Below are 14,441 nucleotides of genomic sequence, written 5' to 3'. Positions count from 1 at the left end.
CGGCTTCACGGTTTGCCGGGCAGCCTCCAGATCCTGCGCCCTGGGCTGGGCGCTTCCCCTCCCGGGCTCCAGCTGCGCTGGGGAAGCACCGGCCGGGGGCGCAGGGTCTGGGGGCTGCCTGGCAAACCGTGAAGCCGGTAGCGCTCGGGCAGCCCTTTCCGCGTGGCTGGGAGTGGGAGGGAGCGGAGTTAGTGCGGGGTTGGGGTGGGGAAGGGGCGGAGTTGGGGCAGGGCTGAGGGTGGGCAATGGGCAGGGCCAGGGCCCCGTGGCGGGTCCTCTTTTTTAATTGGTTAAATATGGTAACCATATGAATGGGAGAGGCTAGGGGTCAGCCAGGGGTCTGCATGTGGGAGGCTCCCTAACAATCCCTCCCTGCCCTCCAAAAAAACCTGTTCCATACTTCTCCCACCCACACCCAACAACCCTCAAGGTTCACTCCTAGGCTCCTTCCCAGCAATTACTTCCCTCTCCCTCAGTTCCTCCGTTACCCCTGACTCCCCCAAGCCATTGCACTGCTTCTGAGGGCTGCAGGAAATACATTTCTGTATTGTAGTTTAAATGAATTAGTACTCAGAATTCTGTATTAATATGCCTAGAAGGAATCTATTTGTCAAAAAAACATGTATTGAATCTTTTTCATTGTCTGTATTGTTAGACATACTTGCTGACAGGTATTTTGAAATAAATTACCAAAATAATACAATCACACCAGTTTCAATTGTGTTATTTTGACAAATAAAATATGCAGAATTTTAAAATATTATGTGCAGAAATTTTATTTTTTTGGTGCAGAATTCTCCCAAGAATAGCAGCTGGACTGTCAAGTCCAGTGCTGAATGTGTCTGGATTTGAATGCTGTAATACAGCCCAAGCAGCCTCTGTGTATTCATGCTTGCCACCCATAGTGGCACAGTGCATTTCTGGATCCAGGCTGGCAGACAAATGGTCCAGAAACGAAGCATGGAACACAGACAGTGGAAAAATGGATTTTTAATTTTTTTTTTAAAACCTGGCTGGCTTCCACACTACATCCCACAATTCACAGCAAAAGCAATCCCATGATGCACACTGCTCAACCACGAAGCAAAGGACCATGCGATGTCTTCCACCCCCCCAAGAACTCTACTCCTTCAGTTCACAGCAAACTATGACCATGTGTTCACACAATGAGCACTGAAGACAAAACAGGCATTCCATGTGCACACAATTGGTGCGACTTATGTACTGCAAGTTACAGACATGCATTGAAAACCTTTGCATTAATCCCTCCCGCATGATGTAAATGACCCTATAGCTTCACTTGCTTGTTTACCAAAGTGACCAAAAAGATGTGGTATTGCTAATTAGCATATCAGGGTATAGGCAGCAGCCACAGCATTGAAGAAATCTCCTTAGCAGAGGGTGGCAAGTCAAATGAATTATGCAAAGCATTGCTGCAAATGAGCGCCTATAGCCATTGGAAGACAATTTAGTTTTCAACAGATAATTAGTGGAGCTGGTAGGCAGTTTTCAATACAATCCTAATTGTAAGCTAACAGAGTGCTGTTGTGAGGATTAATTGGTTAATGTTTGTCAAGTGCTTTGAATATGCAGGAGCTATGCAAGTGCTAAGTAGTGTTATTTTAATACAAAGGGATCAGGCAGACATTTGCATTTTTCCTCACTAGTCAGCTACGTATGATATGACCTGCTTTTCTTCACAACAAAAGGAATTGACTGTATAAGTGCATGAGTTCAAAAATATAAGACTGGAATCAAATGGGAGCTGCAACTTTAAAAAAAACAACACAATTATGTGGAACTCACTGCCAAAAGATATTATTGAGGTAAAGTGTACAGAGGATTCATAAAAGGTTTGGACATTGTTGCCTCAGTTTTCAAAAGTGACTAATTTGCAGTGTCTCCATTTCAGGGTACCCAATTTGAGACACCTTTAAAAAGCCTAATATTCAGAGTATATGTGCTCAGCATTTCTGAAAAATCAAACTCAGTTAAAGTGCCTCAAATTGGGCACTCAGGAACTAAAATCACTGGTCACTTCTGAAAATTGTGTTCTTCTGTAAATATCAAGGCTATCTGGAGTTGTGTTTGATAAAAAAAATGTAAAAGGACTATCAACCATCATGCTTCAGGTTATAAATCAACCACTAGTTATGTAATATTGAGAATAAATTTCCATCTAAGAGCGTGCTAATGCGTAACTGTCCATGGTGGGGATTTTATTTCTTCCTATGAAGCATATGATAGAAATACTAGTCTAGCGGGACCATTGGTCTGATCCAGTATGGTTTCTCTGCAGTTGAAGTTCTTAAAAATGGGTATTTTAAGAGTAGGACATATATTCCTCATGACATCAGCGAGATGAGGGTGTCAGTACTGGATATTAGAGACAACAATAACCTTGCTACAGAGAAATGAGGACAGGAAGCATTATGGAGCGAGAGAATTTTTCTAGAAATCTGCGTGGAAAAACTGTTCTGGGGTTGAAGTCTCTCATCCTTCGTGTCAGTCCAAAATGGTTGTTTTAAGGTTTCAGGAAGTAATGTACACTGCTTCAGTTGTACATGTGTGCTGAAGTAGTATCAGAGTTCCACATAAGATCTTAACCTAACCCACAACTAGAATTTTCCTGATATCCCCTGACTAGCCCACCACTGATCTGGGAGCAAATGATGCCAAGGGAGCACCTTGAAAACACAAAGCTAGAAGAAGTTTTCTGAGGCACTGCAATGAGAGCCAGTTGGAAATATTTGAACAAAATATGGTTTTGTTGAAAAACAGCCTTTTCAAAAATAAAAATGTTGTGAATTTTCTCACATTTTTTTCCAATGAAAACCAAAGGCCCCCCATTTTTCTTTTCCATCCCCTTTTTCAGTGGCAAAATTGGAGAAGGAAAAAAGGGGGTGGGGGCATTTGTAGTAAAGGATTTCCCCCCAAAATTAAAAATAACTATTTATTTTTGGAAACTTCTAAATAAAAACATTTTCAAAATTTGAGAATTTTTTTAAAATGTTTTTGATCAACTAATTGGAACCTTCAGATGCACTGAAGAATGTGACTCAAAGCACTACTCAACCTATATGTATTGGTTCAGTTTCTAGGATTCTTATTGCATCCATTAGTCCCAAAGCCCTAAATTAAGGTTTTCTGAAGAATATACAGTCAACATCTTATAAGAACTGCAAAAAATCTGATAACATTTATGAGTTAATTGTTTAATTCTTTATGCTTTTGTAAATATTACCTCTGGTAAAAAAAATTCTATTGAAACTGCTTTCAGAAAAATTGGGTTTTCGACTAAACATTTTTCATGAAAAGTGTCTGCTTTGCATAGAAAATTTCAGTTTTCATATAAATATTTTGGCAAAATCAGTTTTCAGCCAAAATCTTTCAGTTTTTGGCTAAAAACTTGGAAATTTTGGTGAAAACAAAATTTTTCATTTTGTCAAAAATGTCAGACCAACTGTATTAAATATGTTTTTTATTAAGAGCTCGATATAGCAGACTACACACAGGGAACCATTTGTACTGCATAACAAGTTGGATTGGTCCTAGAAAACCTAGGAAGTATGCACCACACTCTGGAACACAATCTACTGATGCTTTATCGATTAGCAAATACACACATATACAGATGCCTGTTGCAACACATTCAACATTGTAATTTCCATAGTGTTCAAAGAAACAGACACAATACTCATCATACACAGCACCTAGCTCACTTTTGGAACTATATAGATAATATCATACCATCACAATAACAAAATTATTATGTATTGTAAATATCAGTTTACTCAGTGGTCTTAATTCTCTCCTCACACATGTAACATAGATCATAGCATATCCAGAGGGCTTGAAGTAATTCATTTACCCAAGAAAACTCAATTTTTGTGCAGTTTGCTTTTCTAACTAATTAACTATCCTGAGTGAAAGAAGAGTGACCCAGAGACTTGTCCAGTAAACACAGAGTGTTAATAGCTAGCAGTACAGTGAACTGAGGTTAAAACCACTACAATTGGGTTGCTTAATGGGTAGCAGATTATTATTACAGTGGAATTCAAAGGGTGTATAAAGGCTGTTAGGGAAGGAACAGGGTGAATGCTAAGTTCTGGAATACAACCTACAGATATAACTGGACTTTATTTAGAGTTGAACTACAGACTGTGTTACACATGGGGTCACATGAGACTCAGGCCACATTAGAATCCAGGATCCTTCCAACTCCCATTCTTTTATTTTACTTAGCATAACACCTGTCAGTCTTATTTAATTTACTAGCACCCAGTTATGTATGAATACACTGTTGCTATCTCAGGTCCAGATTCTGAAATGCTTACTCACAATAAGTAGCTCTTACTCATGTGGGAAGTCCTACTTACCTTCAGAGGAGCTATTTGCATTAATAAGTAGTACTCAGCATGAACAAGGGTTGCAGAATCTGGGCTTAATGTAAATATATATTTTAAACAGGGAAGTGTGATCAGAATGGAAGGAAGCTAAATACATTCTGATTGCTGAAGAGCTATTTCCATTAAGCAGTCACTCACAGGTATAAACACTGGGATCTATTTTGGGGGGAAAGAAATGTTTGCCAAGGTTATCAATAGCTCATTTTTACAGGAGGCACTGAATTACTCATCTCCACCAGGACAGACTGTAGGGACAGGTGGAAGGGATCTCAATTTAACATCTCATCCAAAGGCCAGTAATGCTAAAGTCTAGCATCCTTTTAATAGTGTGGGGCAGCCTTAGTTTTAGGAATGAGTCTAAATCCTAATGTGGAACAGGGCCCCATAGCCTTCTGGCCCTGATGCAAGAATGGTACCCAATGAGCCATACAGGTAATGGAAAAGACCATTATAGACAATATGTTATCTAATAAGGAGGTATAAAAGTCTTTCTTAAAATTATTTCACTATTAGCACATCCATTTTTAAAGTATAAAACTTTACAGTGATAAATGAGGTTACTGAAATGGCTTCTATCCATACAATCTATATTGTATTCAAAATATTTCTCTCATTAAAGTAAACTAAATTCCTCTTTTAGCCCTGGAAGAGCAATATAAAGCATCCTTCTCCTGTGAAAGTAGTTTAATATTCTCAACCAGAGAAAGGCACTTGAAGTCACTTATTTCATTCTATATAAAGCATTAAAAAATTTTCTAATACCAGTTTGCTCTACATACTCTATAATCTGTTCATTACAGGCTTATCAGCAGTTGGCTATCAAGTTACCTGCACCTATAACAAGGGGACAGCTCAGCTCTACATCCATTGGGCCTACCTGCCAACAATTGACCCTATGTATTAAAAACCTAATGGAATAGAATCCAATTTCCTTAATGTCAATCTGGGTGAAATGTAGGAGCAAAGGAATTTGCATGACTGAAGATGAAACTATATATAAATATCTTCACTGAAGTCAGTCTGCATAATGCCCACGCGAGCAAGTAATGTTGGGTTTTTTTTAAATCATTGTTACCTGCATTTTGGCTATCATCTTGGCCAGTACTCTTGAGAGACCTCAAAGGCTAAACAGAATTGGGACAGGTCAATATTTGGAAGGGAAACCTCAAAGGAAACACAAGAACGCTATATAATAACTTGAAGCTGACACCAGAAACCAGAAGTCCTTTCTTGCCAAAGAGTTAATGGTGACTTGTCCAGGGAAAGTCACAGGAGCGTCTAAGGTAAAGGGATCCCCCCGTAGATTCCTGCCCTGGATCTGTGAAGCAAAGTCTGCTCATTATTTAACATAATAAAATCCTCTAAAAACTATCAAAAGAAGCTTTTACTTACCTCCAACTATAAATGTCACAACTTTAAGTCCAATGCCTCAGGACAGAGCAAGAAGCCAGTGCTGCTAGATCCCATTGGGAAGCTGGGAATACCCCTTTTCTAATAGTATAAAGCTCTAGCATGAAACCCTGGCCCAGTTGAAGTCATTGGAAGTTTTGCCATTCACTTCAGCGAAGCCAGGATTTCACGTTTGGTTTCTAGCCTTGCATGTTAATGGTCTTGAAGAGATGACCTCTTTGTGTACAGTACAGAAAAGCCAGCACTGGAATGACTGGTCTTGAACAATGGTAATTTTGAGGGGGAAGTACTATATTTGGGGGAAGAGGAGGGAAACATATCTGCGATGGGCAATATTTTTTTAAATAGCAAGTGTTTCAAAAGTGGCAAGGGTTTGGAAATATTAGAATAAATCCCAGGAATATAGATTGGCGGGTGGAAGGCAGGTGAGCAGATCAAAAGTGCATGCTGAGTTTATCACATGGATATCACTGCCATGTGTATGGTGTATATAGGAACATATTGAGAGAGAAAGACACTATCAACCTGTGTGATTCTGACTGCTGGAATTACCCTATAAAACCAACGCAAATTCTATGAGATGTTTCCCCACACTCAGCTTCCAAATCCTCTTGGTCCAGTACGTCTTTCAAGTCTGAAATGCTAACTCTCACATACATGCCCCCCTGCCTTTGCCCCCAAATAGAACTTCTACTGCACCCACTCTCACATTCACACTTGCAAACATATCAGAATAGATATGGGATGTGTAAAAACTAGACATGAGTATGCATTGTACCACAGGAATGACCAGGATCCAGATAACGAGACAAAGGGTATACATTTCTCTGAAAGAGTAAGAGAAGGATAATCAGAGGGAGTGTTGTAAGTAGTTCAGTCTCCGGTCTATGAAACCTGGACCATATATAATCATCAGATGATGTTCGAAGTGTACAGGATTCAGTAGAGCCAAACCCAAATTCCTCTTTATAGTCTCTCTAAAATTGTAATAAGCACTTCTGGCAATTAACAAGAGAGGGGAAGAAGAGGCAGGTTGCAGTGTTACTTTTTAATCTGCTTTTTTAAAATGACCAGCAATGAGAATATCTACAATAGCAAAACAAGGGGTTTTAATGCAGTATTTCAGAATGACCGGAGTGCTCAGCCTACAAAGGAAGCCATTGTCCCCTGGGATGAAAAAAATATTTCTAGTAGGCATTAAAGCCCCAGCCTCTGGTTTCAGACATATCACACCACTGACCACTTTCTCAACATAGATGGCAATAAATTAATAATTTTATATTCTAATCCTTGATTGAAGTAAAGGTTTAGTGTATATTCAATATCATAGAAAGAAGAAAATGAAATTATTTTCTCCACTCCAGTGGCCTATGAACAAATTGATTATATTGCAACTACAGCTTGTTTACAATAAATGAAGACAAACTCATTCACGTGCCTGGTAAAAGTTGCAAGGAATAACAATAGGGCTAACTATAGCATTGGTTACAATAATTTGATTTGATTTGACTGTAAGGTATGGCATTGTCTGATTAATTACTCCAGCCCAGCATATAAGAGCCAAATAAAATCAAATACTAGACACAATCCAAACTACTGCTGCCATTAAATTAACTCTATCCCCATTGCTGCCAAAGGAAAGGAGCCCATTTATCACATTGAAACTTGAAGCTCATTTATTATAGCAAAAATGAACTTTTATTAAATTATATGGTGGTATCAAATACCCTCCTATTTTTGGATGGCAGTTTGTTTTTAAATATGTTAGGTCTTTCCCAACTCAGTTGGGATCTGAGAAGGTGGCATGCCACTGACATACCTGAAGTTTAGTTAAAGCAAGTAATAATCCGGCTTCCCTGAAATACATTATATATGCCTCCTTGATTAAGTGACAAAATTATTTTGCTGTATTTTTTTCATTCCAGTTACAAAGCAAACACTCTATTGTAATGGAGAGTTTTCATGTCATGTGCTTGGCTCAAATCTACCTACTGTGGTACAAAACTAGCCATCATTTTAATAAATATTTTTGACGCTTTCAGAGGGCATCTAATTGGCCTGCCATCACCCTTTGGTAGGCTGGCTGGTGAGTTTATTACTTATGTGCCCATATTCCCCACTACAATTTTGAGTGGACAAAAGGCTTACCTGTTCTTCAGTTCCTCAACAACACTTGGAATTGCCCTCATGTCCACTGCACCTTAATCCATTCATAGGGCTGGACATCCTGAACCATAGCACAGTATAGGGTGATTTCACTGATGGTCTCCTTAGATAAAAATAGGCTCAGATTAGTGGCTGCAACTGAGAAATGTTCTGTTCAGCTGAGGAGAAGGCAGGGTACAAGAGCTGCTGCCTGTCCTAGCCCTGGGGTTGCTCTGCATTTGACCATTATGCCAGCATCTTACCCCAGCCTGATTGCAGAGATGAAAGTAGCAGAGTAGTCACTATGGTCACTGTACAGCACTCGATTCCCCATCCAGTGGATATTTAAATCTGACTTTTAGGCAATTTTACACCGGCAGAGTCTGATTTTCTAATTTTAATGAGAGTTGGGATGGGTCCTAAATGATCAGATGTAGCTGAGCGCTAGTCTTAGACCCTGTTTCTTTATTGCGTTCAAGAGTTCCTGCAGCACCTGTTTAATTTTTCATCATTAGAAATTATTAAAAGTAATAGCAGCATACACAGATCTAAGCAAAGGTATAACCAAATGTCTGTAAGAGTTAAAAGGCAGCAAGGAGAAGCCATAGGCCTTCAGAATTCAATTGAATTCTGCTTTGATGTTTCTAGATGTATGACAGAGGCTATTAAGAGAGATTGTTTTCTCTGAAGTAAGTAAAGGATGAGGAAACGTCCTATTACCAGGCACACACATAACTCATTTCTAAGTGGATTGGCTCAGACCACATATATCAGTGCAGTAATTTATCATTTTATAAATCATTATTTAAACTCTGTGTGAATGATAAACTACAACACAACATAGACACAGTGAAATAATTCAACTCCTGGTGTCCAACCTACCTGTTTTTACCAAATGGGTATGTGTATTTGTAACTCCATTCAGAATATTAAAAAAAACATGTGCACACAAAATATAGAATCAGCATGCATACTTATCCCCTTATTTTCCTAAGTTATTATAAATTAATAGAATAAAAGATTGAACTCTCTTTAAAGATTTGTCAAAAAAAAAAATCCAGGGGTTCTCAAGCATTTTCCGTAGCATGGACTGCATCTTAATAAAGAGATTGTCACTTGAACACTTCCCCTCTCCTTCTGGATTGTGTGGGCCATCTACCAGCAAACAGAGAACAGCCCTATGGCAAATGCAACTGTTTCTTAGATGAAAGAGTAGAACTGGGGACATATGTATGCATTTTAAGCCATTTTTTAATTAATTTAAGCAACTGGAAATAAAGAGAGCCAAGCACCATGCAACCAGTAAGCTCTCCATAGATCAAGGTTAAATAACCTCTGCCCTGCAAGTATCCTGAGAAAAAGAGACTCCTCTCAGAGGTGGCCATATACAGTAAAATTACTCCAGTCCTCTGGGATGATGTTGGGGGACGTGTGAGCATGAATCCAGTAGTAGGGCGGAGTATACCTTCTTTTGCAAAGCTTGCAAAGCTTCCAACATTGCCTATGGAAAGATCAGAACTGCAGCCAATCTCCTTCATACATGATGCATTCTGGGCCAGATCCATAAAGGGACTGAAGTGCCACTGCAATCCACAGAACACGTGTTTGCCTGCTACTTAACCATGTAGGTACTGAAAATTCTATTGTAAAAATCCCCTAGGTGCCTGAGTTACTGCTTCTGGCACACACACTGCTGCCTCAGGCAGGCACCCAGACACCTCTCTCTCACGTAAGCCCGAGTGTGATCCTCAAACCAGGAGAAGATAGGCATTGCCCCACCTATCTTTCTATAGGGCCCAATTGGGTAAGCATGCTCAGTGCACATCTAACTCCACACAAAACCGCTGGGGGAAGAGGGGTGTGAGGGTCAGCTGTGGAATGGGGGGCTCTTGTATAACTTCTAATTAATTAATTAGGGCACTCCCAGAGGGTGGGAGACTCCCAGTTCAGTTTCCCCTAGGGTGACCAGATGTCCCGATTTTATAGGGACAGTCCCGATTTTTGGGTCTTTTTCTTATATAGGCTCCTATTACCCCCTACCCCCTGTCCCGATTTTTCACATTTGCTGTCTGGTCACCCTAGTTTCCCCTCTGCCTGAGAAGGGATCTGAACAGATATCTGCCACCTCTCACATAAGTGCCCTAACCAATGGATGATAGTATATTCTGATATGGGTCTCTTTTGTTGAAGCTGTTCCACTTTGGACTAAATAATTACATGTTATTTAGGCCAGATACTGAGAATATACTTGCACCAGTCCTGAGGTCTTGCCCAGTTCCACTAGATGCAGTGACCGAGGAATGATTAGGCTGTACACCTTGGGGATGTTCTAATCCATATCCAGCTGATGATAGCTGCTTGGGAGCCATTTTGTCAGGTAGGGTTTGCCAGAGCCTAGCAGCACTCTCAGCGCCCCTATTAGGGTTGCCAACTTTATAATCACACAAAACCAAACTAGCCTTGCCCCTTCCCTGAGGCCCTGCCCTGCCCCTTTCCCGAGGCCCCGCCCCCCGCTCACGACATTTCCCCTCCTTCGGTGGCTTGCTATCCCCCACCCTCACTCACTTTCACTGGGCTGGAGCAGCGGGTTGGATACAGGAAGGGGTTAGGATTCTAACTGGGGGTGTGAGCTCCGGGGTGTGACCAGAAATGAGGGGTTCAGGGTGTGGGAGGGGGCTCCAGGCTGGGAGTTGGGTTGCAGCAGGAGGTGAGGGATTTGGCTGGTGGTGCAGATTCTGGAGTGGGACTGGGGATGAGGGTTTTGGGGTGCAGGAGAGGACTTCAGCCTGGGGAGTGGGGCCAAGGGATTCAGAGTGGGGAAGGGGGCTGTGGGAGGTGGTGAGGGCTCTAACTGGGGGTGTGGGCTTCAGGGTTGGGACAGAAATCAGAGGTTCAGGGAGTAGGAGGAGGCTGCAGGTTGAGGTAGCCCTCTTCTTCTTACATTACACCCAAGCCTGGCCAGCTTTGGGGTAGTGCGTGTGTGAGTATGAAAGTGGGTTAGGGCTTGGAGCTCTAATGCTTTCTTTCTTTCCCTGAGTGACGTAGGAGCGTTCCCAGCACTCTCTGCTGTTATTTTATTAATAAAGCTTTAAAATCTAGACACCTGATGCGTTTCGTCATCTCCTCCCCAAATGATTCTGTGTTGTCAGCCTGATCAACTGACGCTCCAGGCAGATTGGTAACGAAAATCTGTCATACTTATAGGTTCAATTAGTTGCTTCATTCTGCTGGTAAATTCTACATAATCATGGGCTTATTTTGGGTTTTTTCCCCTTTATGTGGAGCTCTAAACTGTTTTTTTAGTAATGCTTATACACCGCCAAGTTAAAAAGATAATATAACTAGTAAAAAAGACCCTCCATGTTATAGCTTATTCAGCTAGAATCAACCTTAACAATCAATATCCCATTAAGAGAGGAAAAACCTGGATTTTCTTTGCCATTTAATATTTTAAATCTAGATCGCATCTAAAATAGCAGAAACCCAAACTAAACCTTTATTAAAAGAAAACATGAGATTAGCTTTCAAAGTATCTGAGGAGTTCAGGTTGGAGTATCTGGCTACCTTTTTCCCCCAAGGTATCCAGAACAAAATTGAGGAATCAAACCTACTAAGTGGATTTGGCTGAACTCTCTAGAATCAAACCCTTCAGTTTAAAAAAAAGTGGCTTTCCTAGCTCTTCTGCTTGGTGTCAGGATCCTGAAAAGGGCAGTCGGGACCAAGAGTCAGAGCAGGGCCAAAGCCAGGTGTTCCGAAGCAGGAAGCAAGAATGGTTAGGCCACTACAGGAGATCTGCACTGTTGCCTGGACTCCTGATTTGATTTGGACTTCTGACCTGGACCCTGGAACCTGACAGACTCTGACCCTTGATATCAACCCTGGCCTGGAATCTGAGTATGAACTCTTCCTCTACTCAGGCCTCAGGTTTGATCCCGACTGCCCCTATCAGGAGGCTGACAATTTGCCTGGGCACTTCTCGGAATGCCCCTTGGATTTATATAGGGCAGAGAGACGCCAATCAGGAGCCATGAGGCTGCTGCCTGTCAGACCTCTTGAGGCAGTACTTCCCATGATCTGTATCCACAGAAGGTTATGGGTAGTGAAGCACAAGCTGGTTAGCAGCTCTGCAGACCTGGGTTCTAGACCCACTAGGCCTTATATTTGGAAAATAAGCTTTGACTATATAAACTGATGCACTGCTGTCCAGTCTAGTTGAGTGCACAGAAAAGTTAATAAAACCAAGAGTTTGTAATGATGCAAAGACTTTACAGCCATGTCTCCATGCACTGGCTCCGGGGTCACTGGGAATAAAATTCAGGACTCACTGCTCCTCACAACTTGGATTACATGAAAGTCTCCATTAGTGCCCTCCCGCTACTGCCACTGAGAAAGGGAGCTGGGAAGAGGGCCAGAGCTCTTACTGTTGTTGGCAGAAATGAAATGAGATCTAGTTGGCAAAGCTGAGCGAAAAGGGAAGCTTTTACAAAGAGACAGCTCTCATTGCCATTACCCTATCCACTCCCCTGCTCTCTAATAGCATCTCTTATGATAACTGCACCTCTTCTGTGCACCCCTAGAGCTTTAGTCCCAGATATGAGGAGCAAAACAACATGGCCTCAAATTTTCTCTTCCCGTGAAGAAAGGGGCAGAGCAAGAGGCTCTCTCACAGAAAGGCAAGCTGGCAAACATCTATATTGTTTCCCCACATCTGGGCACTGTGCTGCCTGGAGCAAGGGTAGTGGCAGTGACTTTCGAACGAGTCACCAATGAACAGTATGGGAGAGGCACTGTGGCAGCCTTTAAAGCAGGGGTTCTCAAACTGGGGTCACGAGGTTATAACATGGGGGTTCGCGAGCTGTCAACCTCCACCCCAAACGCCGCTTTGCCTCCAGCATTTATAATGGTGTTAAATATATATAAAAAAAGTGTTTTTAATTTATGGGGAGGTCGCACTCAGAGGCTTGCTATGTGAAAGGGGTCACCAATAAAAATGTTTGAGAGCCACTGCTTTAAAGGCCTCCATTTCCTCAGTCAAGGTTACCAAGTTAGTGTCTTTACATTGATCAGCAGACATTACCCTCTTTCCATCTCCCTTCCTCAGCAGGAAGGGAGTAACACTGTCTTGCCAATTGTAAGGCCTGTAAATCTTGTCCCAGGGTATTACTGCAAATGGGATAACATGTTTTTTCCCACATTAGTCTGCATAGACCAGGGCATCACTGAGAAAAGTAATCGGCAAACCCAGCAGCTCTCCATACCTCCATTAGTGCAGACTAATAATAATACTTTAACTTTCCTTGTTTCTGCCACCCAAAAATCCCAAAGCACTTTACAAAAAACTATGCATTAAGCCTCACAAAATGCCTCAGAGGTAAAACAGTCTGATTAGACCCATTCCTCAGCTCAGAAAATGAAGGTGCATTAAGAGGCTGGAATGAAATTTTTCTAAAGTTCTTAAATAACTAAGAAGAACAAGTCCCATTGAAATCCTACCCTAAGTACTAAGGTCACAGGAAATTTGCTGCAAAACCAGGAATTGAACCCAAATCACCTGACTTCCCGTCCAATGTATTAGCCGTAATACAATTCTTTTCTTCATTCCTGCAGGTTTCATGGATCAATTGTGCTAAACAACAAGTTAAAAAGGAAGGAGAAATAAATGGTCCCTCAATGACTCAAAGTGGAAGACTGAAAAGGGAGAGCTAAGCCATTTCCGCCTTTTAAGTTCTGAATTATGTTTGCTTTCTTCTTAATATTGTCTGTACATTGTGCTCCATGTGGAAAGGATATTCAGCTGCAACGAACAGTAAGTAATACATTACCAGAGTAAGAGGAGGAGTGGGGACACAGGGCTTATATATTCTAGAGCTGTAACTAGCTTTATGAAAACCTTGCTTGTTGCAAAAGCTAAGCACAACATTTTCAGATTATATTTGAAGTGAAATTGCACTGGACTCCCAATACATTCATTTTTAAAAGTCCAGGCAATATTTCTGGTACCAGCTTGAGGAATTTCCAGCCCCAGAGTATATAGCATATGTGCCATACTTGATGGGTTGTTTTTCCAGTTAAGTATTTTATAGCTTATTATGATGACAGAGCATGACATGGTTTCTTCATTCCTTATTATATGTTTTAACTCCCTCTCCCTCCCCCAATAAATGAGGGAATTCCTTTCTTCATTTCTATAGAGAGGCATTAATCTCATATGCTTATGTTCATCTTTGATCTGCAAACTGTGCCAATCATTCATTTCTAATTACATTAACGTCATAAAATGTTACTTCTATTGCTTCTTTTTAATTGCCATGCAAATGACTAATTATACAAAATCTAGAGAATCCAATTAAAAATGAAATTCTTGACATTAAGAGTGTTTACTTTGGCTGTGACTTAAGATTTTGCAATGTGCTAGTAGTATCTTAACATAATGCAGTTGGAATAACAATTTGAACCATGATTTAACAAAACACAAAT

Source organism: Trachemys scripta, chromosome 6 (genome assembly GCF_013100865.1).
Source record: "Trachemys scripta elegans isolate TJP31775 chromosome 6, CAS_Tse_1.0, whole genome shotgun sequence".
In the NCBI taxonomy this organism is placed as follows: domain Eukaryota; kingdom Metazoa; phylum Chordata; order Testudines; family Emydidae; genus Trachemys; species Trachemys scripta.
Note: the sequence above shows the minus strand (reverse complement) of the source record.